Source organism: Lutra lutra, chromosome 10 (assembly GCF_902655055.1).
Source record: "Lutra lutra chromosome 10, mLutLut1.2, whole genome shotgun sequence".
In the NCBI taxonomy this organism is placed as follows: Eukaryota; Metazoa; Chordata; class Mammalia; order Carnivora; family Mustelidae; genus Lutra; species Lutra lutra.
The window spans coordinates 38745221-38770357 of record NC_062287.1 but is presented as its reverse complement, the minus strand read 5'-3'; the positions used below and the strand labels follow the sequence as shown (position 1 = coordinate 38770357).

Below are 25137 nucleotides of genomic sequence, written 5' to 3'. Positions count from 1 at the left end.
ATATGCTCAAAGGATCGAAGAGATGGATTTAGAAAAAACAGAATATTTCCTATTTGTTGGGGGCGGGGGCAGAGGCTGTAAAAACCTGTGTAGGATCGTGGGGTCTGCCACTGGAACGTTGCCATTTAGTGACTGCTAGAGCAGAAACACCACCGGCTCATGTTGTTGGGGACAGTGTAAGGTCACACAGTAACACATGGGGGCTTTGCTTCTGCCTAAAAGCTCTGTTTCCGATTTTGGCTAAATGGTGTGTGCAACGTGAACGTCGGAGTCTGGTGCAGATGGGTTCATAGAGAGAGCTAGTCCCAGAGCGTCTCCCCCCTGGGCTCTTGCAATTTGTTTTTGTTCATTTATTCTTTATTTGTTTGAGCCAAATTCAAAATTATAAAATAAGGGGCGCCTGGGTGGTTCAGTGGGTTAAGCCTCCACCTTCGGCTCAGGTCATGGTCTCAGGATCCTGGGATCGAGCCACGCATTGAGCTCTCTGCTCAGCAGGGAGCCTGTTTCCTCCTCTCTCTCTGCCTGCCTCTCTGCCTACTTGTGATCTCTGTCTGTCAAATAAATAAATAAAATCTTAAAAAAAAAGAAACAAAAAAGAAACAAAATGATACAATAAAACCACCTTGTATTATTTTATTAGAGCCGATTGCTCTCCAGCCTGCTGAATCTTCCCCGATCTTAATTCTGCAATAAATATTCAACATCTATTGAGTGTCTACTCCATGCCAGGTACTTTGTGGATCACCCTTAATTTCGTAACAAGCCCAAAGGTAAGTATTATTAACATCTTCATTTGATAGGCTATGAAACTAAGGCTCATCAGTGGCTCACCTGAGATGACATGCTAGAGGTAGAGTTTGACACCGGTGTGGTTCACTCCCAGCCCATGCCTTATCCAGATTATAATACATTGCATTAGCCACTTCGATGAGGATGCCTTTGACATCTTCACTCAAGCCACTAATGGAGGTAATGAGCCTGGGGCCAGGGTCTGGGACTGAGCACAAGCCCTACTACTTGGAAGCTTCCTCCAGGTCACCATCTTAGCCTAGCCACAGTCTGAACCTCCCTGGTGCTTTGCTTTTCCTATAGATTTCTCCATGTTGAGTAGGAAGGGGTCATGGCACTTTATGGAGGGTCTTGCCCAAAAGAGGTACCTCTACCTCCTACCCTCCTTATCTATTGGTTCAACCTAATTCCTTTGTTAAAGAAAGACATTAGATTTGTCCTCCATCACTTGTAACTTAAGGAAACTATGCCAAAACTTATCATGAGGTTTTTCTTTTCCTTTCCTTTTTTTTTTTTAAGATTTTATTTATTTATTTGACAGACAGAGGGAGATCACAAGCAGGCAGAGAGACAGGCAGAGAGAGAGAGAGATGAGGAAGCAGGCTCCCCACTGAGCAAAGAGCCTGACTCAGGGCTCGATCCCAGGGCCCTGGGATCATGACACTACCCAAAGGTGGAGATTTTAACCCACTGAGCCACCCAGATGCCCCATCATCGGGTTTTCTCTTCCAAGTTTATATTTCCTGCCTCCCTCTCTCTTCCTAGTCTTGTTTTACTACAGATTTGGGATATCTTATATGGAAAACCTACAACATAATGATAAGGCACAAATAAGCACTATTAAGCAGGGCCCAAGAGTTTTAAAGCAGAATAGGAGGACTGACCAGAGGCAGAAAATAAAATCCAATTATGCAGACTGTAAAGGTTTTCATAGTTGATACAGTGAGCCCAAAGCTGTTTGAGACGTGACAAAATTCTTATCACAATGGGGGAGAAAATTTCATGCTGGGTACTCAGGAGGAAAAAAGCCTTGTTTAGTATTTAGTTTTATAAGAAAATAATCACATCCTGTTTTGTTAAGAATACTAAAAGCAAATATGCTCACCTTCAACTCCAGAATATTGCTTGGAAGATCCACACCTGTCAGAGGCTTGCATAATCCACTTTCTTCCTCTGCGCAAAATGTGGAATGAATTCAGCTGGTTTCTAGTACTTTCAGCAAGTTTTACAAGTTTGCAAAGAGGCTTCAGGTGCTACTTAAAATCCCAGGGGAATTTCTAGAAGAGAAAGAGACATTGATTCTTCTTACTGAAAAGGATTATATGCATGGGCTATGATGTAGGAGAGATGTGAGGGTTCGAAGCTGATGGCCAGGGAAGAATTCTTGAGATGTCTTTGGTGCAAAAAGGTAATTTTATTAAAGCGCAGGAACAGGATCCCTGGGCAGAAAGATTTGCACCAGGGGCATGAGGAGTGGTCCATTATATACTTTCAAGTTGGGAAGGGTAAGTCTCTAAGGAATTGGGAAACAAGGTTTCCAGGGCCTTGAGGGGGCTAGCTATTGTTGGGAAAAGGTCCTTTATTACTATCTACTAAAACCTTAGTCATAAGACCCTTCAGGTGGCTGTCAGTGAGCCATATGCTTGGGGGATGATTGCCAACACGTATCTTGGGGGTTTAGAGATAAAGGAAGTTTCTAGTGGAATTTCCGTATGTTAAAGTAGACTTACAGGATCCTGGGAGTGGGGCGGTTTGGGCTAGGTGGGCCTTTTCCCCTTAGCAGGGTGTCAACAGTCGAGGCAGTTGAGTCCCTAGAGGAAGGTCACTCTGCCCATTTCAAGGACTTGTCAAAGGGCTGCAGGTAGTAAGGAAATTTAAAAATTTTCTTCTGCCTTTGTTTCCCACATCAGGCTATGCATCTGTTCTACAAATCTGAGCACCTGCGCTATGTAGAACTAAATGATAAGCCTAGACTTTGAATCAGTCTTTAAAAATGTTAAGGGAAATTATGTTACCACAATATTTTATAGAGAATATAATTTACTGCTCGAATCGAAAACGTTGCAAGCTCTGCTTCTCTTTCAATTATGAAACGTAACATACGAAGCAGCACATACAGTACCCATACGTGCTTGAATTATAATTATAAGGCAAATGCCCATGTGACTACCACTCTAGTCAGGAAAAAAAAGATCTTGTCAACACTCTAGAAGCTCTCCTCGTGCCCATTCTCTGTCACAAATGTCTCCACCCAAAGAGTTAACTACTGCATTAAATTGTGTAATAATCATTTGTTTACATTTATCATTTTATAACCAATGGGTATAACCAAATACCATTATTTAGTTTTGCCTATTTGGAATCTACTATGACGGCATCATACTGCGTGTCATTTTTCATGCCGTGATCATCTGTGTATCCTGGGGCACATGTGGGCATATTTAGCTAGAGAATATGGCTAGGAGCAGAGCTGTGGGGTCTTGGGTTCACGGGCACTTTCAAGTTTACTGAATACTACCCAGTTAGTGGTGCCAATTTATACTCCCTGTTCTGGCCACCTTTTGGTAGCGTAAGATATTTTAATTTTGCCAAGCAGAAGGATATGCAATGTTATCTCCTTAATTTGCACTTCCCTAAAGACTGACTTGTTGATGGATAAGCCTTTTATTCTGCATTTGGATCTTCTCTTTTGTAAAGTCCCTATTGAGCATTTTTCTCTCCTCTTCTCTTGGGTTGTTCTCTTGCCTTATTGATTTGTAGGTGTTTGTCATATATTCTGCATTCTATTGTGTTACTGATTTTATGTGATAAGAGTAGCTTTCTCCTCTCAGTGGCTTGCCTTTTTATTCTCTTTATGGTATTTTTTGGTTTTGTTTTGTTTTCTGGTTGTTTTTTTTTAAGTTCTTCATTTAATGTGGCCCAATTTATTAAACTTTTCTTCTATTATTACTTTTTTTTTTTTTTACCTCTTGAAAGAATCATCCTATATTCTTTAGAATCCTGCCTTCCCCATGGAATAGACTTTGTATGGTACAAGATAGGAAGTCAACTTCATTTTCAGCCATAAACAATATCTTGTCTGAGCACCATTCACTCTAAACACTGACCTTGTCCCATGAACCCACAATACCTTTTCTGTGGTGTCCGTGTTTCTCTGCCCACATATTAGTAGATTTATTTCTGAGCTCTCTACTCTGTTTTATGGATCTATTTATCTCTCCCTGCACTAAACCACATTTTTCTTTATAGCAGGAAGTTTGTTACTTTTTGCCCCCCTTTAGCCATTTTGCCTAGCTCCCCCTCCCCCAGTCCCTGCCTCTGGCAACCACCAATCTATTCTCCGTATCTGTGAGTTTGGGTTGTTGTTTGTTTTTCCATTTCACATATCAGTGAAGATCATGTGCTATTTACCATCTTGGTCTGACTCACTTAGCCTAACACCCTTACAGTCCACCTGTGTCATTGCAAATAACAAGATTTCCTTCTTTTGTACTTCTCTCTTTTTTATTTTATGAATCTCATTAGGAATTTGTCAGTTCTATTAGTTTTACAAAGAATCTTTCTGTTATATGTGTGCTTTCTATTTTATTAGAATTTAACCGTCTTCTTTTAAAATTTCTTTGGGCTATTTGAATGCTTAGATCTTTAATTTTTCAGCTTCCCTTCTTTTCTTATACACACAGGAAAAGGATACATTTTCCTTTGAGTCTTTTTTTTAACTGCATCTCAAGATGGATACGTTGAATTCTGTTAATTTTTGGTATAAAACATTTTCTAATTTCTGTTATGATTTCTTCTTTGATGCATGACTTATGTGAAATTTTTATAGTTGGAAGGAAAGTTGGACTATATAATCTTTTGACCACATTATTTGTCCTTTTTAATGCTTTCTGATATCCAACAAGTATAAGTTATCTCTTTTGATTAAAATATCTCTCTCTATCTCACCAATAGTCTCAGGGTGTTGAAAAGCAAATTATTGGTTCTCCAAGATATTTAGTTATTTAACTACAAAAAAATTTCATTTACTTTCACAGGACTACAAACCTTAACCAAGTATCCATTATAACTACGAAATGGGTTTAGCATTTATTTTAGGGAAAAAATATTTGTTTAGATTGTTGAATATATTTGTTAAAGAAAATTGATTTTTGCTGGCAAGTCTTAAATGCACTCACTACGTCTACTATTAATTCATTATTTTACGTAGATGTAGTGGTTTCTTCCATTAGCAAGAAAACATCATATCCCAGTGAAGATTTTTCTCTTTGCATCCTGCTTAAAATAAAGAGCACCTATAGCAGATTTTAGTTCAAGCCAATAGGAAGATGTTCTCTTCCCCCAGCAGCTCTGTATGTTGAATACAGGAGATATAGAATGAACAAGACAGAGAAGGCTCCTGATCTTATAGAGCCAACATTCTCAGGCGAGGGTCAGCAAACCATAGGTTGCAGGCCACATGTACTCTCTGTGCCCTTGTTGGCTGCCCGGACATCCATGCACAGAGTGACCTTGGAAGCCACAATGAAAATGGCATCTCTCTGCCTGGGCCCTTGATGGACAGAAAGGAGACACCCCCCCCACCCCCGATGAATGAAAAGAAAAATTCTCTTGAATTAAGCTGTTCACATTTTAGTGGTATGGACACACCTGGAATGTGGGTTCCAGATGGTAGGTGATCTAATGATACATTGGGTGGGACAGACACAGGGGAAGGGGGCAGCAGCAAGCAACAGATTTTGGGACAGAATAATGAACATGTGTGAGACATCGGAGCTGGTGGACAACAGGTGGACCTGTCTGGAACTCAGGAGAGCATTTCCGGCTGAGGAGGCTAGATCTGGAGTTGTCATTATTATAAAGGTCATTGAAGCTGTTGGTGAATGGGAAGGCCCACAAAGCAGGTGGACGTTTCTCTTCTCTCTAGGTAAGAGCTGATGGGTAGAGTCCTATCGTGGTGTCCTAGTCCTATCGTGGTGTCCTTTATCTATTCTGAAAAATACTTTTTGCTTCCCTATGAACTCTACTAGAAGGTATGTCTCTCCTTTGGAAATATGGAGTGACTCTTCCCTTTCATTACCAGCGTCTGAGCACACAGGTGGAGCTCTAGCCTCTGACTCACATCATAGCGAGTGAGTGCTAATGAGAACAGCTGCCTTCAAACACTAGGAGAAGCAGAAACCAGCAATTAGCTGCTGGCCTGGCAGAGAGAGGGAATCAGGCTCGGACTTGGACAAACTTCTGAAGATAATCTTCTCCCCGGTGGGGCTGGGGGAGTGGGGGAGCTCTGCTGTTAGGCTGTTGGGAAGAGTGATGCTCTCAGGGAAACACATTTTTCTGACTGATACAAGGTTACCCTGCAAATGGATTTTTACCATACTGTTAGTACTGAAGTATTTTAAAATAAATTACCATATAGAAAACATACTGAATTTTTTCAAAGTATAACACGTTCACAAGGTGAAGCTCGAAGTTCTCGCCACTGACCTTTGATGACTCTTGCCACAGCGGGTGATACAAGCATGTACCTCCCTGTTCTTGCACCACTAAAAAATTAAAATGTTCCTGAAAAGGGAGAATGAGACAACCCAACCAAATAGTCCGTCAGCGTACACATCGGTCATTTTAGACATGATTTTGGAATGAAAGACTTTGGATCTAAAGATCCTGACATAGAAATCCACCAACTTCACCAACAAGATTATTGTGGGAAAGATTAAAATAACTCCTAACAGATTCATTTCTGCTACCCTAAGTACTGTTTTTGTCAACCTTGGGGGAGGAAGGAGCAGTCATTTTTATTAATGTATTTTGTCAACTATATGTAGGGTAACTTGTCAGCATGTGAACATACTATCCTTTGATTAAAAAAATAATGGATTAAGGTTTGCCCGCACTCTCATGGATAGAGTATTTCCAAAAGTGTGTCCTATAATCCGGTTACTAAGGGAATGACCTTGTTATTGGGACCATAAGTTGGATTAGCAGTCAGAGAGGTTAATGTTGGTCTCTCCTGCAGTGCTGAGTGGGCTCTATCTCTGGATCTTACAGGGCAACTCCAATAGGATTTAAGTCTTCAGAAAGAAAACAGAAGCCAAATAGATCTTTGGGAACAGGGCAGTGATCTTATTTGGGGATATTAGAATATCCCCAATTTGGGCACATTGCTGGCTAGCAACTGCTCAGATCTTCCTTATTCCTCAGGCTACGGCAGGAGACAACCTAGCCAAGACTCACAAAGATTTGGTAACTAAGCTTGTTTTGTAGGAAGAGATGTGCCTCTCAATTTTTTTTTTTTAAGATATATGTATTTATTATTTGAGGTGGGGTGGGAGAGTGGGAGGGGCAGAGGGAGAGGGAGAGAGAGAATCTCAAGTAGACTCTGTGCTGAGCGCAGAGCCTGATGCAGGCCTCCATCTCATGACCTGAGATCACAACCTGAGCCCAAATCAAGAGTTGGCTGCTTAACCAACTGAGCTACCCAGGTACCCTTGTGCCTTTCGACTTACATTTCATTTTTGCCTTCATGGGGCTAACTTGAGACCAATCCCTTACTCTCCATTTTATAGGCCACATGCCCTCCTCACAATCCCACCACGTCATCCCAATTGATTCCTGAACCTCACCAGCCAGCAATCTGAAGCAAAATTTTTTTACAAGAGTCTATATATTTATTTTTAAGGGGAGAAAGAGAGAGCATGTGTGCAAACAGGGAGATGGGCAGAGAGAGTGGGAGAGAGAGAGAGAGAATCTCAAGCAGGCTCAGCATGGAGCCCCACACAGGACTTGATCTCACGATGCTGAGATCGTGACCTGAGCTGAAGTCAGAGCCAGGTGCTTAACCAACAGAGCCACCCGGGAGCCCATGAAGCAAATGTTTGGGAGGGAATATGGGGTAGTTCTTACGTGCTTGAATCATGTATGATGGGAAATGGTGGGAGGTTGGTTTGTTGTACTTTTTCACCCCGTGTGATCATACCTACCACACAAGGTATGTGAAAATATTTAGTTTTTGAAGGTCAGAAGGAAATTATGTTTAAAATCGGTTATGTATACTTTTTTTTTAAAAGAAACTATGTTTTTTGGCAAAAGTTCCTGTCTTCTGTATAGTGGTGATGGTTAATGTATGAATATAATGTATGAGAAGCTGTAATAAAGACAGGAAAACAGTTGCTGACACCACCTGTAACCCTCCCCAAAGTGCCCAAAAATGTGCAAATGATAAGCCTGCTAAGAGTTGGAAATTGTGACACAATCATGTGTTATTGGACATTTTAATATTGCAAATATGTACATATGCCATATGTACATGCATGTAACATGTATGTAGACTATACTATTGGTGTACTATGGCAGAAAGTAAAATAAAAAACAAAGAACCAAAAAACCCAGCCACTGTACTATTAACATCGAATGGCTATCTATCCATTCTTGGAGGAAGTGCTTGGATACTTACAACAAAAGAATTGAAGTTAGAAACACAGATTATTAAGAATATGGCATGGGGTGCCTGGGTGGCTCAGTTGGTTAAGTGTCTGCCTTTGGCTCAGATCATGATCCTGGAGTCCCAGGATCAAGTCCTGCATCAGGCTCCTTGCTCAGCAGGGAGTCAGCTTCTCCTTCTTCCCCTCCCCTCTTTTGTGCTCTCTCTCTGTCAAATAAATAAATAACATATTTAAAAAAATGAATATGAGAGTATGTGGGAAGTGTGTGACCAAGACCCCAAGGATTTGGCTGGGGCACAGCTGCTGGCTGTTTTATTTTATTTTATTTTATTCTTTTCTCCCCCAGAGCCCTGAGCTATCAGAACAAAGAGGGTCTCTGAATCACACAGATCACTTCTCAGATAGATACAGCTGCAGCGGCCGCCAGGGGCTGGCCAGCCTTCCTAAGACGCTGCCTCATGCAGAGAAAGCACCTGAATCTGAATTTCAGGGACCTGAGAACATGCAGGCGCTGGGGCAGGGATTCCAAAGCAGCTGAGAGTAATGACGGTAAAGTTTAAAAGATTTTCATTCTTAAAGAAACCAAAAATTCCCATGTGACATTTTCATAGCGTGGAATAGAATCATGAATTCCTTTCTCCAAACCAGACACTATCTTTTACAGAACCCACTGGGAGTTTTGCAAACTCATCAGCAGAACTGAGCCTGGAGGTTTAGACCCAGCTCCAACTGTCAAGAGAAGTTCAATAGCCACGGTCCTTGCACAAGCCAGAATGCTGTGAGACTCCTTGTAGCAGACTAACGTGACCTCATTGGTTTTAGATGGTGAAGATTTCATGATGGTGGTAAAGAGCAAGAGGGGAAAGGTGGAAACAAATCTTCAATCTATTTTTTGTCCTCAGATGACTCATCAAATGAGCAGCACCTTGTAGATTTTCGTCACTTGGAGGCTCACGTGTATTTTTGCTCCCACTCTTTATGCAACTCCCACAGAAGAGGAAGATGCTACCGGTGTCCCCGCAGGGGCACATCACAAGGTCTGGGGTCTTCTTTTCAGAGAGTGACACAGCGGAGAGGTGGAGAGAACATTTGGATGTGGCTCCCATGTGACGGTGGTGAATGGAAACACTTCTTTCCTGGGGGTGTCAGCAATGCCCCAATTGGTTTTGAGACTTTTATACTCTGATCATTATAACAGAATGGCAAATATGGGGATATTTCTGGGTTAACTCAGATCTGTGCCCAATGCCATGTCATTTATAAGAATAAACACCAGGGGCTCAGTGGGTGAAGTGTCCAACTCTCGGTTTTGGCTCGGGGATGAGCTCGGGGTGGTGAGATCGGTCCCACATCAAACACCATGTCAGGATCTGCGCTCAGTGTGGAGTGTGCTCGGGAGTCTCTCTCTCTCTCTCCACCCCTCCCACTCTTGCTCTCTCTCTAAGGAAATAAATATTTTACAAATTTTTTTAGAACAAAAGAATAAACACGAATGTGATCACAAACATATTCTTCTAGCCTCTGTCCATCATTATAGCATGAGGAGCGACTTACCCTGCTCCCCTCCCTGAGCTCCCTCAGAAAATCATGTGGAAAGGCATTACCCCGCAGATTAGCTTTCAAGAAAAGACATGGCGTGGTCAGTGCCTCTGATGTGTTTCCTCAAAGACATATGAGTGTGAGACTTTGCTATGGAATCATGAAAGATTGTTTTGAAGGGTAAGTATCTATCTGCTTTAGACCTCTAAAATACTTAGAATGTACCCAAGAACCCAAGCTATGTGTTTCATATTAAATTAGGCAGCACACGTGTTCAAAATCAAGGGAGAACTTGGGGACTGATTTTAATAATCCCTAAACAGACTGATCATGGCTGATTTTCAAGACTACGTATGACCCACAGACACAAGCCTTGGGGTGAGTACCACAGACAGCCACCCGGTGAGAAAGCCTACGAGCTCCGGGCTTCCCGAGAATATGGGGCAAGTCCCCCATTCTAAGAAAGTGTTTCAGAAGCAGATACAGGTCCATGATAGCTATGGGCTGGCAGAGCTCAAGCAGACAGTGTCAGCTGATGGAGCAGAGTTTTTGCTGTGGAAGGAAGGGAATAAATTGATTTTTACATTACGGCGAGAACGTACAGGTGCGGAAGAGGACTGGTATCCTGTATCGTAAAGACAACTCAGACAACTTGCCTATGTCTTTACAAATACATATGCGGGAGCACAACGCTCTAGGGAGGCACACTGTCGTCTCTGTGTTGTACTCAGATTCTGTGTGTGTGCAAGAGAGACGTTTTCACTGTTTAAGACACGAACATCGGGGTGCCCGGGGGGCTCAGTGGGTTAAAGCCTCTGCCTTTGGCTCAGGTCATGATCCCAGAGTCCTGGGATCGAGCCCCGCATCGGGCTCTCTCTCTGCGCCGTAGGGAGCCTGCTCTCTCCTCTCTCTCTGCCTACTTGTGATCTATCAAATAAATAAATAAAATCTTTAAAAATAAAAATAAAAGACACGAACATTGACTCTGAGACCCCTGGATGGCTACCTCTGCCCGAAGTATCATTCCGTGATGATCAAGCACTGAGGTCTGGGCGCTCAGGTAGGACATTTCCACGTGTCCCCCATGCTGCAGTGGGAGGTGTGGTCACAGGAGGTGTGGCTTTTGAATATCCTGGCTATTTTCCTGCTCGGCTGCCTCCCGGGCTTCAGGGGCGAGCACAGTGCTGTGGCTGGAGGAGCCTGTGGGATGACTCCCACCAGGATTGTGGTCAGTAATTACATTCTCTAGCAGGGTTCCCTTCAGCAGGGGCCTTCTGGAGCCCAAGCACTGCTGCCCAGGGTGTTGAACGGATGCCACCAGCTGACACCACAGCTCGAAGCCTGGAAAAACTGTGTCCATTCCAACAGCACCCGTTTATATTACTTAATATAAAGAAGGTGAAATACACATGGGGATTAATTACCATCATTGTGCACATACTGCAAAACATAGTTCGATCTGAAAAGGGTGAAATTGTATTCACTCTTCATGGATGTTTCTCTGCCCAGCTCTTGGGGAGGGGGTGGAAGGCTAATATTTGTGCTCTACCCTTCTACGTACAGAAAGCCATAGAAGGTTCTTGGTGTACCGGAGCGTTCTGTCAGAGGAAACGCAGGGCTTGAAGGGACTGATAAAGCTCTGAAATTTTCGAAATCTGGCATTTTAAAGGCATTCCCACCAAGCTTTGTGATGACTGTGTTCACTGCCTCTGTCACAAACAGGAGGCATTGGTGTCCCGCTGGGGTGAGAGTATCAGACAGTCAGTACAATGTACTGAGGACTGTCCCTTTAGAGAGTTACTGGTTTGAACCTCCTTTGAACCTAATAGGATTGCTGCTGGAGGGGTCAATTTCAACCATGGTCCCAGCCTTCCAGTCTCACTTGAGTGAGACGTCTGGGAGCTTGCCACGACCAGTTTTCGCCTCCTTAGGGGATGCCCTCTTGAAAATGCAGACGTTTCAGAAGGATGCCAAAGTCCCGACTCAGACTAGGGTAAACATCTTCAGGGCCTGCTGTCCTGGGGTATGAATTCCAGACCACCTGTCTTTGGCATGTGTAGCTCTGAGATCTTCAACATCTTAGAGGAGGACCCATCCCCAGTGATTACTCAGGGAACACAGTAGTGTATTGCCACCTGGGCATCATACTCCAGGATAACCTCTCAGGCCCCAAGTATTACAGCTCGAAGACATGAGAGTGGTCGAAACAACGGCATCACACGGGGCCCTGGGAAGAAAGGCAAAGTTAATTTTGAAAGGTGGAAGGACCTCAGGTTTAATTATAGAAAAAGGAAAAACGAACCCTTGAGATTGCCGTGCAGCACGAGGCCATCATTTGAGCTGAAGACTGTATGGGATAAGGGGAAAAAATAGCAAAGTGGCCCCATGTGTGTGATCATTAATGACTTTAAAACTTGTGTTTGTGGCTAAGTCTTTTGATAGGCAGTGATATACTAGCTAGTCCCTTTAAGTCTGGGAAGAGCTCTGTGTGTGCAAGAGAGAAAAAACTAGTAGAACCGAGAGTTAAGATGTTATCAGAAGTTTCTTAGGAACTTGTTTGGAGTTGGTTGTCTTTACAGAGTGAGTAGCCTATCCTTTCCCACTCATCCAATCTACGGAGGCCCTCAGGGGCTCTGGGAGCAGGTTGGTGAGGACAATAGTGAAGGTCAAAAAAGTTCTCACCAAATATGTTGCACTAGCTATCATCCCAGTCCTTAAACTTACTCTGAATGTGTTCTGACTAGGGCAAGAGAAACTACACTGTCAATATCATCACAAGATACAGAGTTCTTTTTGTCGTCTGCCTAAGATGAATTACAGATACCTACAGAGACCAGATAGATGTACTCCATACATGTGCATTTCCTTCTGGGAGCTTCCATGGTGCTGCCTCGTTGTCTCTGCAGAGGTCTTGGGGTGAAGTAGATGCAACAGAGTCTCCTTGACATGCGGGTTGCTTAAGAAATCCCCACAGAATGCAGGTGTCTGCACCCAGTTGCCCGCTTCTGAGCATCTCAAGGAAGCACTTGCACAGGAAGGCTGCACGGAGGGTCATTCTGCAGCAATCTGCAGTCACACATGTTCACACTATGCAGCCTCGGCCATGTCCAATGGCATGCTGCACAAGATCTGAACCAATTAAAGTTACTGACGCGGGCGTCCGCCAGACAAAGCAAAACCACGAATAATCCAATTCCCATCATCTCAGGGATTGCCTTGGATACACTGAAGGAGAAAACACTTCTGCCTACCCAAACCAGATCTGCATTTTATTTTTTTTTAATTTTCATTTATTTATTTGATAGTGAGAGCAAAGCAGGGGAACAGCAGGCAGAGGGAGAGGAAGAAGCAGACTCCCCACTGAGCAGAGAGCCTGATGTGGGACTGGATCCCAGGACCTTGGAATCATGACCTGAGCGGAAGGCAGCCACTTAATCGACTGAGCCACGTAGGCGCCCCCAGATCAGCATTCTAAACAAAGGCAGACGCTGATTAAAATTATCATTAAGATTCCTTATATGATAACATGTTCTGCTATTTCTCTCGTTCTGAGAATTCCGACCAGTTGTGAGTGGAATACAAGAAATTGCATCCAAACTGCCATCAGATGGAACACATGAAGAGGATACCACTACTTCCTCTTCAGAGGAAAACCTCATGATTCTTTTTGCCTCCCGTCTAGACACGCATTCGTCAGTGCCGTAATCAGTCACCACATGGGCCACGGGGTCCTTGAAATGTGGCTGGTCCAAAGCGAGATGAGCTAGAAGTGCAAAATGCACAAGAGATTTCAAAAATAGAGCTTTTAAAAAGTATAAAATACCCCACTAATGAATTTTTATATTTATTATATGCTCAACTACTATTTTTGGTATATTTATTAATTAAACCATATCATTACACCTAATCACCTGTTACTGTTTGCTTTTTAAGAATTTTTTTTCTTCTTCTTGCTTTTAAAATATGACTCTCGGCAAACTTAAAGTTACACCTATTGTTTGCATTTGCATGTCGTATTAAATTTTACTGCACAGCACCAGTGAAGAAATTTCATCCTGCTCTCAAAAAATAGCTAGGGGAAACTCTCAAACTTGCTGTGCTCTAACAGTGTGATCAAAAAGAGGAGATGCTTCAGCTAGTCCTTCCCAGGAACCAGCAGACCTCCTCCCCAGGTGTGCGTGGGAGAAGCACCACACCCCGATGGCCGGTGCAGAAACGTGGGACCATGTGAGCTAACGCTGCAGAGAAATCCCCGGACTCCTGCTGAATTAGATGCAGCACCATAAGCAACGTGAACAAAGCAAGCTGTGAGGTCCGCGCCAAGGGGTGGGGGGGTGGGGGGGCTAGGTTGTGTTCTGGGAGCGCATCAGGCATGCTATTGCTGAGCTGGATTGCTTTGCCACGCAACCTGGCACAGGCAGGCACCTGCCCAAGGTGCAGACATTTCCATCACGGCTTTATCATCCAGCACATTCCATTGTTTATCTGGAGGAAACGTGGAGGCATGGAGGGATGTGCAGCTTCCCAAATACACTGGTCTGGTGAATCTGGGGAATTAAAAATGATTCTGATGTGGAATGAGTACAGCTGCTAATATAGGAAAAGCAAGCCTGACATTTTATCAGAGGAAGGAGAGAGTCTTTACTCATCCCGGCTTTTTTTTTTTTTTTGAACAAAATTAAATGCATTTTTTAGTTTATTAACATGGGGGAATGTATGAGTTTGAGAAGAGGGTGAAAAACAGCTCGTCCAGAAACACAAAGGAAAGGCCATGAGATGGTTTGCAACTGATGGATTACAATCTCCTTTATGACCACGCTTGATGGAGCTCCTCTCTGGAGATCCATATGTGTAGAGAGTGGAAGACTGGTGGTCAAGTGTATTCTTGCATCAAAACCACTTGTTTGATTTATAAATAAATAACTATCCTGCTATGTCGACAGAGGAAGATGGAATATATTTTTACATTTGGGTAAGAGAGAATCCCTTCCAATGTTAGTATAAGAAATCAACATTTTAAAAAAGATTTTTACTCTCTTCCTTGGTGCTGCCTGCAGAGGTCGCAGCCATCTGTTACTGGGCATCATGGCTGCCCTCAGACCTTTGGTGAAGCCCAAGATCGTTAAAAAGAGGACCAAGAAGTTCATCCGGCACCAGTCAGACCGATATGTCAAAATTAAGTGCAACTGGCGGAAGCCGAGAGGCATTGACAATAGGGTGCGCAGAAGATTCAAGGGCCAGATCTTGATGCCCAACATTGGTTAGGGGAGCAACAAGAAGACAAAGCACATGTTGCCCAGAGGCTTCAGGAAGTTCCTAGTGCACAACGTCAAGGAGCTTGAAGTGCTGCTGATGTGCAACAAATCTTACTGTGCAGAGATTGTTCACAACGTCTCCTCCAAGAACCGCAAAGCTATTGTGGAAAGAGCAGCCCAGCTGGCAATCAGAGTCACCAATCCCAACGCCAGGCTGCGCAGCGAAGAAAATGAATAGACAGCTTGTTGTGCACGTCATATTTGTGTTAATAAAACCATAAAACTACAAAAAAAAAAGATTTTATTTATTTATTTATTTATTTATTTATTTATTTTTTGAAAGAGAGAGAGGAAGCACAGGAGCAGGGAGGAGGGGCACAGGGAGAGGGAGAAGCAGGTTCCCGGCTGAGCAGGAAGCTCCAATGCAGGACTCGATCCCAAGACCCTGGGATCATGACCCAAGCTGAAGGCGGACATGCTAAACTGACTGAGCCACCCAGGCACCCCAGAAATCAACATTTTTGAGAACAACTGTGATATGACCTCATGTTACATATTGTGAAATATTCCTGTTCTGAGATGTTAATGGTATTTCACTCGAACACAGATTATGAAGTCTTTTTGGAACCTATTATTTAGGGAAGTGTCTAAAGAAGTGAAAAAAGAAAACAAATTTACCAATTCCTTTATAGAAATGAGCTTGTGGGAGCCAAACTTTGCAATAATTTTAATATAAAAATGAATTAATTATAACACATCAGGTAAAAAAAAAAATCCATAAACCCTAATGACTTTTTAAAAAGTGGGAAAGGATAAAATAAAACTCTCCTTTACAGATATAAAGTTGATTAATATGAAAGGGACAATGGAATTAGAATCAGTAGTTTCCAGCCTCCATTATAATAACTGACCCAGGCAAGCATCAGTAATGGTTGCGAAAATTAGTGGGTGAAATTTGGTTGGGGAACAGGATGTTTGCATGGGGCCAAAGTATCAGCCCACAGATTTCTTGCTAACATAAAGATGAAAACGTCCCTTTGTAATGAAGGAATCTGATGGTTGCCCCCTTCATCAAATGATAAGGTTTACATCACTAATCATGGGAGGCCATGACATCCTGGGCATGTAATATGAATGATAAGATATGAAGAATGCAACACCCTCTATGAAGTATTCTGGCCAAAAATGTTCATATACAATCAAGCTTAGAACTATCCTATCCAATACTCACCACATGTGGCTACTGAAGAATTGAGATGAGGCTAATCAGAATTGAGATGTGCTGTAAATGTAAAATACTGGATTTTGAAGACTTTATATGAGATAAGAGTATAAAATACCTCATATCAGGGCACTTAAGTGGCTTGGTCATTTAAGGGTCTACCTTTGGCTCAAATCATAATCCCGGGGTCCTGGGATCAAGTGCTGCATTAGGGCTCCCTGCTCAGTGGAGAGTCTGCTTCTCCCTCTACCTTTCCCTCCTGCTCATGATCTTTCTCTCACTCTCAAATAAGTAAATAAAATCTTAAAAAATTAATTAAAGGACACCTGGATGGCTCAGTTGGTTAAGCCACTGCTTTCGGCTCAGGTCATGATCCCAGACTCTTGGGATCGAGTCCCGCATCAGGCTCCCAGCTTCATGGGGACTCTGCTTCTCCCTCTGGCCTTCTCCCCTGTAATGCTCTCTCACACCCTCTCTCTCTCTATCTCAAATAAATAAATAAAATCTTTTTAAAAATTAAATATCTTACATTGATTACACATTAAAATGATAACATTTTGGATATACCAGGTTAAATGAAACATGTTGTTAAAATTAATTTCACCTGCTTTACTTTGCCTTTTAAAGGAGTAGCCTTAAAGTTTTCACAGTTGTACCAAATGTCAATACCTCGAGACTCTCACCAAATTAAAAATAGAAAAAAGCTGGCATTCCCGTCACTCCCAACAGACCTGGGCATAGATGATCACTGGACTTAAGTGACAGCTCAGTAAAGGTCCCTTAAGGGTGGCCACTGTTGCTTTGGCTGATAGGTTAGGCTCACATTTAATTAAGAGATGGAGTTATTGATCACAATTGATCACAAAACCTCCTTCATTAAAATCTTCCTGGTTTTATAAGCCAGGAGGAATAGATCCTCATTGCAATAAACGTTTATCCTTGTCAGTTACATACAGTTCAAGAGGAGAGGGTCAGATGTTCTTAGAGGCCGGACTTTGTCCCAGATACTTTCCTCGATGCATGTATGAGTGCACTCTCTCAGGAGGTCCCTCTCACTTGGTTCGTTTGCTGAGCTGTAACGCGCTTAAGAACTATCGTCGCAATTTGTGATGTGTGTGTATGTGTGTGCAAAGTGTCCTGAGAAAAATCCATGGCGTGATGGTGTGGTCCTCCATGGGAATTCTCTACAGCTCACTGTCGCCTTCTTTTGCTGATGCATTGTTTGTCTGAAGTTGTTTTTCTTTTTATAAGTTTCCCTTTCACATTCTGTAGAAGTCCCTCCCCTTTGGATCAATTTCTTGATGGAACACAGTCTTTGATCATTCCTCAGTCCCACACCCCCAGCCATCCTTTCTAGCTGTCCTTGTGTGAGGCCTAAAAATAACATGGCTTTCAAAAGAGAGACACCCTTTCAAAATTAGCCTCAGAAGTTTCTTGCTCCGGTCACCCCTGAGGTTCCATGAAGTTATATTCATTCCGAACCAACGTGAGTCCTCTCTCACCTTGCTACAGTTTTCAATTCTTGTCCTCTTTTTAGAAAATCATCTGTTTCTCTGAAGTATTCTCATCTCTCAGGAGTTACTGAGAAGGGGCATCTTCCCAATGATAATGAGAAAAAGACACTTTGTCTATTCAACATTGGCCTGGGGATCCTAGCCTGCATGGTAAGACAGGGGAATATATTATCACAGATGAAAATATTCCTTATAAAAATCTAAAATAAATATATAACTAGACATGCTATCAGAATTAAGTAGGGACTTGGGGGCACCTGAGTGGCTCAGTGGGTTAAAGCCTCTGCCTTCGGCTCAGGTCATGATCCCAGCGTCCTAGGATGGAGCCCCACATCAGGCTCTCTGCTCAGCAGGGAACTTGCTTCCTCCTCTCTGCCTGCCTCTCTGCCTACTTGTGATCTTTGTCTGTCAAGTAAATAAATAAAATTAAAAAAAAAAAGAATTAAGTAGGGATTTTAGCATAGTCTCTGAACACAGAACAGTATCTAAAAATTAATTGTGTTTCTAAGTACCAGCAATGAATGGTTGGAAAATGAAAATTTACAATAGACCATATAATTAGGAATAAATCTAATGAAAGATATGCAATACCACTGGACAGAAAACAATTGACCAATACTGAAAGAAATTTCCATTTCTAACTCAGTGGAAAGATTCCCTCAAAAAAGGGTGTAGGGAGGAGATAAGGCTCTTCTTTACAGATATAAAGTTAATGAATGTAGAAGAAATAATGGAATTGAGGCGCCTGGGTGACTCAGTTGATTAAGCATCTGCCTCTTGATTTCAGTTTGGGTCATGATCTTAAGGGTCTGTGCTGGGCATAGAGCCTGGTTAAGATTCTCTCTCTCTCTCTCCCTCTCACTCTCCTTCTGCCCCTCCCTGCCCCCATTCTCTCTCTCTACCTTTTTTAAAAAAAAAAAAGAATAAATGAAATTAGAGCCAGTAATTTCCAGCCTCCATTATGATAATTAATACAGACAAGCATCACCAATGGCTGTTAAAATCAGTAGGTGAACTTTGGTTGGGGAACAGGATATTTATGTAGTGTGACAGTGGGAGGATTCAGTATTGTTAAGGTGTTAATTACCTTCAAATTGATGTATAGATTCAATACAACCTCATCAAAATCTCAGCAGGTATTTTATTGAAAATTTATAAGTTGACTGTAAAATATTTACAAGGGGCACCTGGCTGGCTCAGTTAGTGGAGCATGCAACTCTTGATCTCAGGGTCATGAGTTCAAGTCCTACATTGGCTGTGTAGGCTGCTTAAAAAAAAATAAAAATGAAGTATTTATGGAAATGAAGAGATCTAGAATTGCCAAGAATTCTTTGGAGGAAAAAAAAAAAAGGAACAAAGAAACCTAAAAGACTTACCTACCAGCTTCCAAAGCTCATTATAAAGCTATGATAATTAACACAGTACATATTGGTGTGTGGTTAGACAAATTAGACCAATAGAATAGAAGAGAGAGTTAAGAAACAAAGTTATGATTAAATAGTCACTTTATAATAAAGACACTACAGTAATTCAGGAGAAAAGTATGGTCCTTGAAATAAATATTCCTGGATATTTTATCTATTCTTCACACTATACACAAACATTAATTTCATAAGGATCATAGTCCTAAATTCTAAAGGTAAAACAATAAAAATTTTAGAAGAAAATAATTTCATGACCTTAGGGTAGACAAAATTTTCTTAATAATACATCAGAGTACTAACTTAGAAGAAAAGATTTATTAGTGGAACTTCATTAAAATTAAGAACTTCTGTCTCTCAAAAAACCCTATTAAAATGAAAAGGCATCATGATGAATAGAAACAGAAAAGTGTTCACCTTTAGTCCAGAAGGCTGATCTGTAGACTGCATGGTTTCCAGAAGGATAAACTATGTACTGGTTGCTACATTCCTAAAGGGTCTCATGGCTGTCTATACATCTCACCCATAGCTAATACCAAGCTGAATGATAAGCATCAGAAAAATCTTGAGAAAGTAATTTCACGAGTAGAAATTGAAAGGCATTTATGATCTGATATTCCCTGCATGTCCCCTCGCCCTTCAGCACTAAGTATATAGCTACCAGCCTCACACAGTGAAAGTACATCTCTTTCTGCTCAGAGGTCCTGTCCCCATGCTACTTAAATAAACTTATTAAGTTGCATCATAAAACATCTCAAGAATTCTTTCTTTGACTGTCACATTTAATGGCCTTGCAATAGACAAGCCATTTACTTGGCTCATGATATCCAACCAAAGACTCATATCCAGTATACATAAAGAACTCCTATAACTTGTTAAGGAAAAGACACATACCTCCATATAAAAAATGAGCAAAGATTAAACTCTTCCCAGAAAGGGTATCCATATGGCCAATAAACATGAAAACAGACTCAGCTCCATGACATTTCAGAGAAATGCAAATTAAAATCACAATAAGATACAACTACACATTCAACACAATAACTAAAACTAAACAAAAACAAAAACAAAAACCAACAACAAAAATCAAAAACCCAAAAAAAGAAAAAGCTGAGAATTTCAATTGTGGATGAAGTTGTAGAGCAACTAGAACATTCCTTTTTCCCCAAACTGGCAACAAGACGAATGTCCATCATCAGGAAAAAGGATAATTGTGTATCTTCATCGTATGGAACACTATGCAGGAGAAAACAGAGAGGGACTACACAGAAGTTGGATGAATCTCACAAACACTATATTGAATGAAACAAACCAGGCAGAAAAGAACAAGCAATATGATTGTGCTTATATGAAGTTCAAAAACAGATGAAATTAATAAATCCTACAGCAGTCAGAATGATGGTACCGCTTGCAGAAGTCGGGGCATTGACTAGGAAAAGAACAATGGAACTTTATAGAGTGCTGAGGATGTTTTCTGTCTTGGTCTAGAGGGTGGTCACATGGGCATTTCTACATGGAATCATTTAGCAAACTATACACTCAAGATTAGTGCATTTTGCTCTATTATTTTTACCTGTGATACGAAATAATTGTTTTTTTTAAAGCAATAGAAATCTACATAGTGGAGTTGGTGCCTACTAAAGAAAATTTTTGCAAATGTAGAAAAGTTTTAAAGATTGCCTTCATTTTGCCATAATTCTCCAGAAACACAATTCTTCTCAGTCAGAACAAACTTATTTATTTTTAAAACCAACTTGAGGGGCACCTGGGTGGCTCAGTGGGATAAGCTTCTGCCTTCGGCTCAGGTCATGGTCTCAGGGTCCTGGGATCAAGCCCCGAGTTGGGCTCTCTGCTCAGCAGGGAGCCTGCTTCCCCCTCTCTCTCTGCCTGTCTCTCTGCCTACTTGTGATTTCTCTCTCTGTCAAATAAATACATAAAATATTAAAAAAAAAAAAAATAGGGACCGCTAGGTGGCTCAGAGGATTAAGCCTCTGCCTTCAGCTCAGATCATGGTCTCAGTGTCCTGGGATCAAGTCCTGCATCCAGCTCTCTGCTAAGCAGGGAGCCTGCTTCCCCAACCCCCTGCCTGCCTCTCTGTCTACTTGTGATCATCTCTCTCTGTGTGTCAAATAAATAAATTAAATATTTTTTAAATAAATAAATAAATAATAAATCCAACTTGAGCCTCCCTGCCATCTAATTAGGGTATTTCCTGAAGAAAAGGAGATTGAAGATTGTTTACATAAACAGCTTCTGTCTTAAAGATCCTGGGTTTTTTTTTGTGGCCTCAAAGCTATAGCAAATACCTCCCACAGCCTTCTGGCATTTTCCCTTTATTTCTGGCTAGCAGAAACTCAGTTTCGCTTCGTACCCACCAGTTCTCCACCTGATTTCTGGAAAGGGGATCCCATTCCTAGGGAAATCCTAACTCTGTGAATTATGGCACTTCTCAATTCCCTAGGTAGGGTCATATCTAGGGAATGTACTCTTTTCATACTCAACCTGTTTCCTTACCCTAAAATTTATCTCAAGTGTTACTCAAAGGCCGGGATAAGTTTGGTCAGAGCCTCACAGACACTAAGCCAATCACCTGGAGTGTACTCGATACCATTACAGGAATCACAGTGTGGTGGAGTATGGGTTTTGACTGCAGGCCAACACCACTTCTTTACAGCCTTGAGCCCCCGTGTCAAGATTCCCCAGACTTGCATCTCCCTGGCACCTCACACCAGACCTCTGCCAAAAGGACGGCTGAGGCAGCACTTGGTGGGATTAACAACCCAAACGTCGTTTGCTTATTAGGCATTGGCCAATGGATGCAGCTGGCACTTTGACAGAGCCTTGAGGCTAGACCCCAGGGGGGCTCTTCTGCACAGCTAGGAAGACAGCTCTGCTAGTCACCCAAAACAGGCAGGACGGCAGTCGTCTATCTTTTCGACTTGCCACCCGACTTCCTGCATTCCGTAACTGTCACCTCTCTACTACTTCGGCTACCTCCTCTCAAGTCACAGCTCCATTTTCTTCTGAAGTTGTCCCTCTCTATGATCTCAGACTGCATTTCTTTCCTAATTAAACACAACTTCTGACCTGCCCATACGCTTGCTCTCTTCCTCCCTCACAACCCTGGGAGGCCTCCCAGGAAATAGGTCCACCATCCCCCGATCTCCCGGCTCCCCTCGGACCGGACAGTACCGTCTTCACCTTTCGCCCGCTCCTGCGGGCATATGTGGATTGTTATGTACTGCTGATGTGTGACCTGCTGACGGGGAGACTCATTCGCTGATCTAAAAGAACCTAAAAACACATATAAATCCATATACGTAGGTGGTGGTGATGGTTGCAGGATGAACATACACGATACCACTTAACTGTCCCCTCAAACATGGCTAAAAGAGTAAATGTTATGTTATGTGTATTTTGCAACAATAAAAAAAATTGACAACAAAAAAGAAATAGCATGTTACAGAAGTACATAATAGGGAGAAAAATGTTGACAAATTATGCTTTTTTAAAGATTTTTTGACAACAAATAAATAAAACCAAACTTCAGATGACCTTAAAAGATAAGTAAAAATTGGGGCGCCTGGGTGGCTCAGTGGGTTAAGCCGCTGCCTTCGGCTCAGGTCATGATCTCAGGGTCCTGGGATCGAGTCCCACATCGGGCTCTCTGCTCAGCAGGAAGCCTGCTTCCCTCTCTCTCTCTCTCTGCCTGCCTCTCCGTCTACTTGTGATCTCTCTCTGTCAAATAAATAAATAAAATCTTTAAAAAAAAAAAAAAGGATAAGTAAAAATAAAAAATAAGTTAAAAAATGTTTTAAATGTTTTTAAGATGTTTTTGATGCCAAGTAAATAAAACCAAACTTCAGGTGGCCTTAAAAATTAAGTTAAAAAAATATATATATAATAAATAAAAAAATAAAATAAAATGAAAAGTAAAAAATAAAATACATCAAAGAAAGGAAATGCACCATTCAGTTCTTCTTCAAATGGTCACACCAGTCCCGTGCGCAGACAGTTGCACACTGTGGCTTCTGGGTGGCTGGGTGGTCCTCCCCATGGACCGTAAGAGAGGCTCAGAGGGCTGGATTCAGAAGCCTGAGCTGGCGAGTCCTCCTGCTGAGCAGGAATTTCATTCTGTGCTCAGAGGAAGATGAAAAAGGAACCTGCCTTCAGCCTTCAGAGTGTTGGGAGAGACTGCGGGTCAGGAACGATGTCAGAATATGTATTCTAGGCTTGTCCTTGGAGGAAAAGACTGTATGAGCAAATTATATTAATTTCCTTGTTGGTGCCCAAAGTCTGTGGTTCCGTCCTTTATAGAAGAAAGGAGATGTTGCTGTATTTACAAATGCAGCAAGTGTTCTTGCCTCTGGAGTCCCAGAGGCTATTATTAAAATGATAAATTCTCAGGCTGGTAAAGTAAAATGACACTCTGGGTCAGGAGAAGAGATGACTTTTCGAATAATGCATTACACAAACTTGTTTACTTCCGACTCTGGTACCAAGACTGGCTTTTTCTTCCTGGGTTTAAGCGTAGTCTGTTCCCTGGGGAAGTCTTTGCCCCACAATCAGAAAGATGTTTTTAATTCCATACTTTCTTGGGTCCTGTGGTTCCTTTGAGCAATTGGCCTCTGTACCAAGAACTCCCCAGGAGCTGGAACAGGCAAGGGGACGGGGAGACCCAAGTTCAGTCCCTGCCCTCCCTAGGACCTGGCCTTCCGCTGCTCTTTGCCCCTCACTGGCCTTGCTTGCCATGGTGCTGGATGGGAGCGAGATCTGACTGGGTCTGCCTCACAGGCTGTTCGCTGGGGGAAACCGTGGTGAGGGTGGAATGTGATGCAGATGAAAGGTACTCCAGGATTCCTACAGGACCAGCTCGCTGCCCAGGGGAGGATATGAATACCCAGGAGCTACTTTGTCTGGAACCAAGAAACCATGTCCTCAGCTCCTTTGGGGCTTTAGATAAAGGGCTCCAGGCCCCCTTCCGCTGCAATTGTGCCCAGTTACACCCCTGGCAAACCACCGTAAGTCATGGCTGTGGGACAGATGCTGTGGGGATACACGGTTCCTGCATTCAAGGAGCGCAGTTTCGCGGAGAAACGAAGACACCCGCATGTGAAAAGTTCATGGCAGGTGGAATCTGGTTAATGTCTTTGCCTGGTGTATTAGCTCATTAGGGCTGCCATGACAGCGTACCACAGACTGGGAGACTGAAACAAGAGAAATTTAGTTTCCCACAACTCATCTGATGACCTCGTTTTAACTGAATCAGGTCTTTAAAGACCCTGCCTCCAAATACAGTCACGTTCTGAGGTACTAGAGGTGGGGACTTCAACATAAAAATTCTGGGGGTGTACACGATTCATCCTCTAACACCTGGCTTCTAAATGTTATAGAATCTATAAAGAAAGGGTCTAATTGCCTCTCCTCCTTGGAGGTCTACTAGACATCTGGACCTAACTTATCTAAAACCAAGCCCCTGCTCCTCTACCCTGCCTCCCGATTTTTGCTCATCCGCTCGTCTCTCTCTTCCCTGTAAATGGTACCACTCACCCCCACCGCCACGCCCCCGTCACTGTCCTCTTGGTGCAACTGATTACACCTGAAATTGTGTTTTTATTTTCTTAGGTGGTTTCTGCCTGAATTCCCTGAACCAGAGTGCTTACAGGCACTCACCACATGCTTGCTTAAATGAATTGTCAAAATAGTTACATAGCCAGCCTGTGCACAGAGAGGGAGATTTCCGTGGGCTAGGGAAGTAATGGTAGGGTCCAGGCAGGGGTGCGCTGGAAGCAGTTGGCTTAACCCAGCCCACGAGAGACAGCTGTCTGATTTTCAGTTGTTAAATGAAGCCATTATTGAAAATTAAGTTAAAGAAAGGTACAGCTCAACTATACGAAAATAAAGGTGATAAATACATGACTCATCATTTCCTAATTATTTCACTTTCTTTTA

At 42.4% G+C, this 25137-nt stretch overlaps 1 pseudogene; it reads left to right on the top strand.

Annotated features, from left to right (window-relative positions):
* Nucleotides 1-14811: 14811 nt before the first annotated feature.
* Nucleotides 14812-15325, top strand: LOC125078758 (60S ribosomal protein L32-like; annotated as a pseudogene).
* Nucleotides 15326-25137: the final 9812 nt, after the last annotated feature.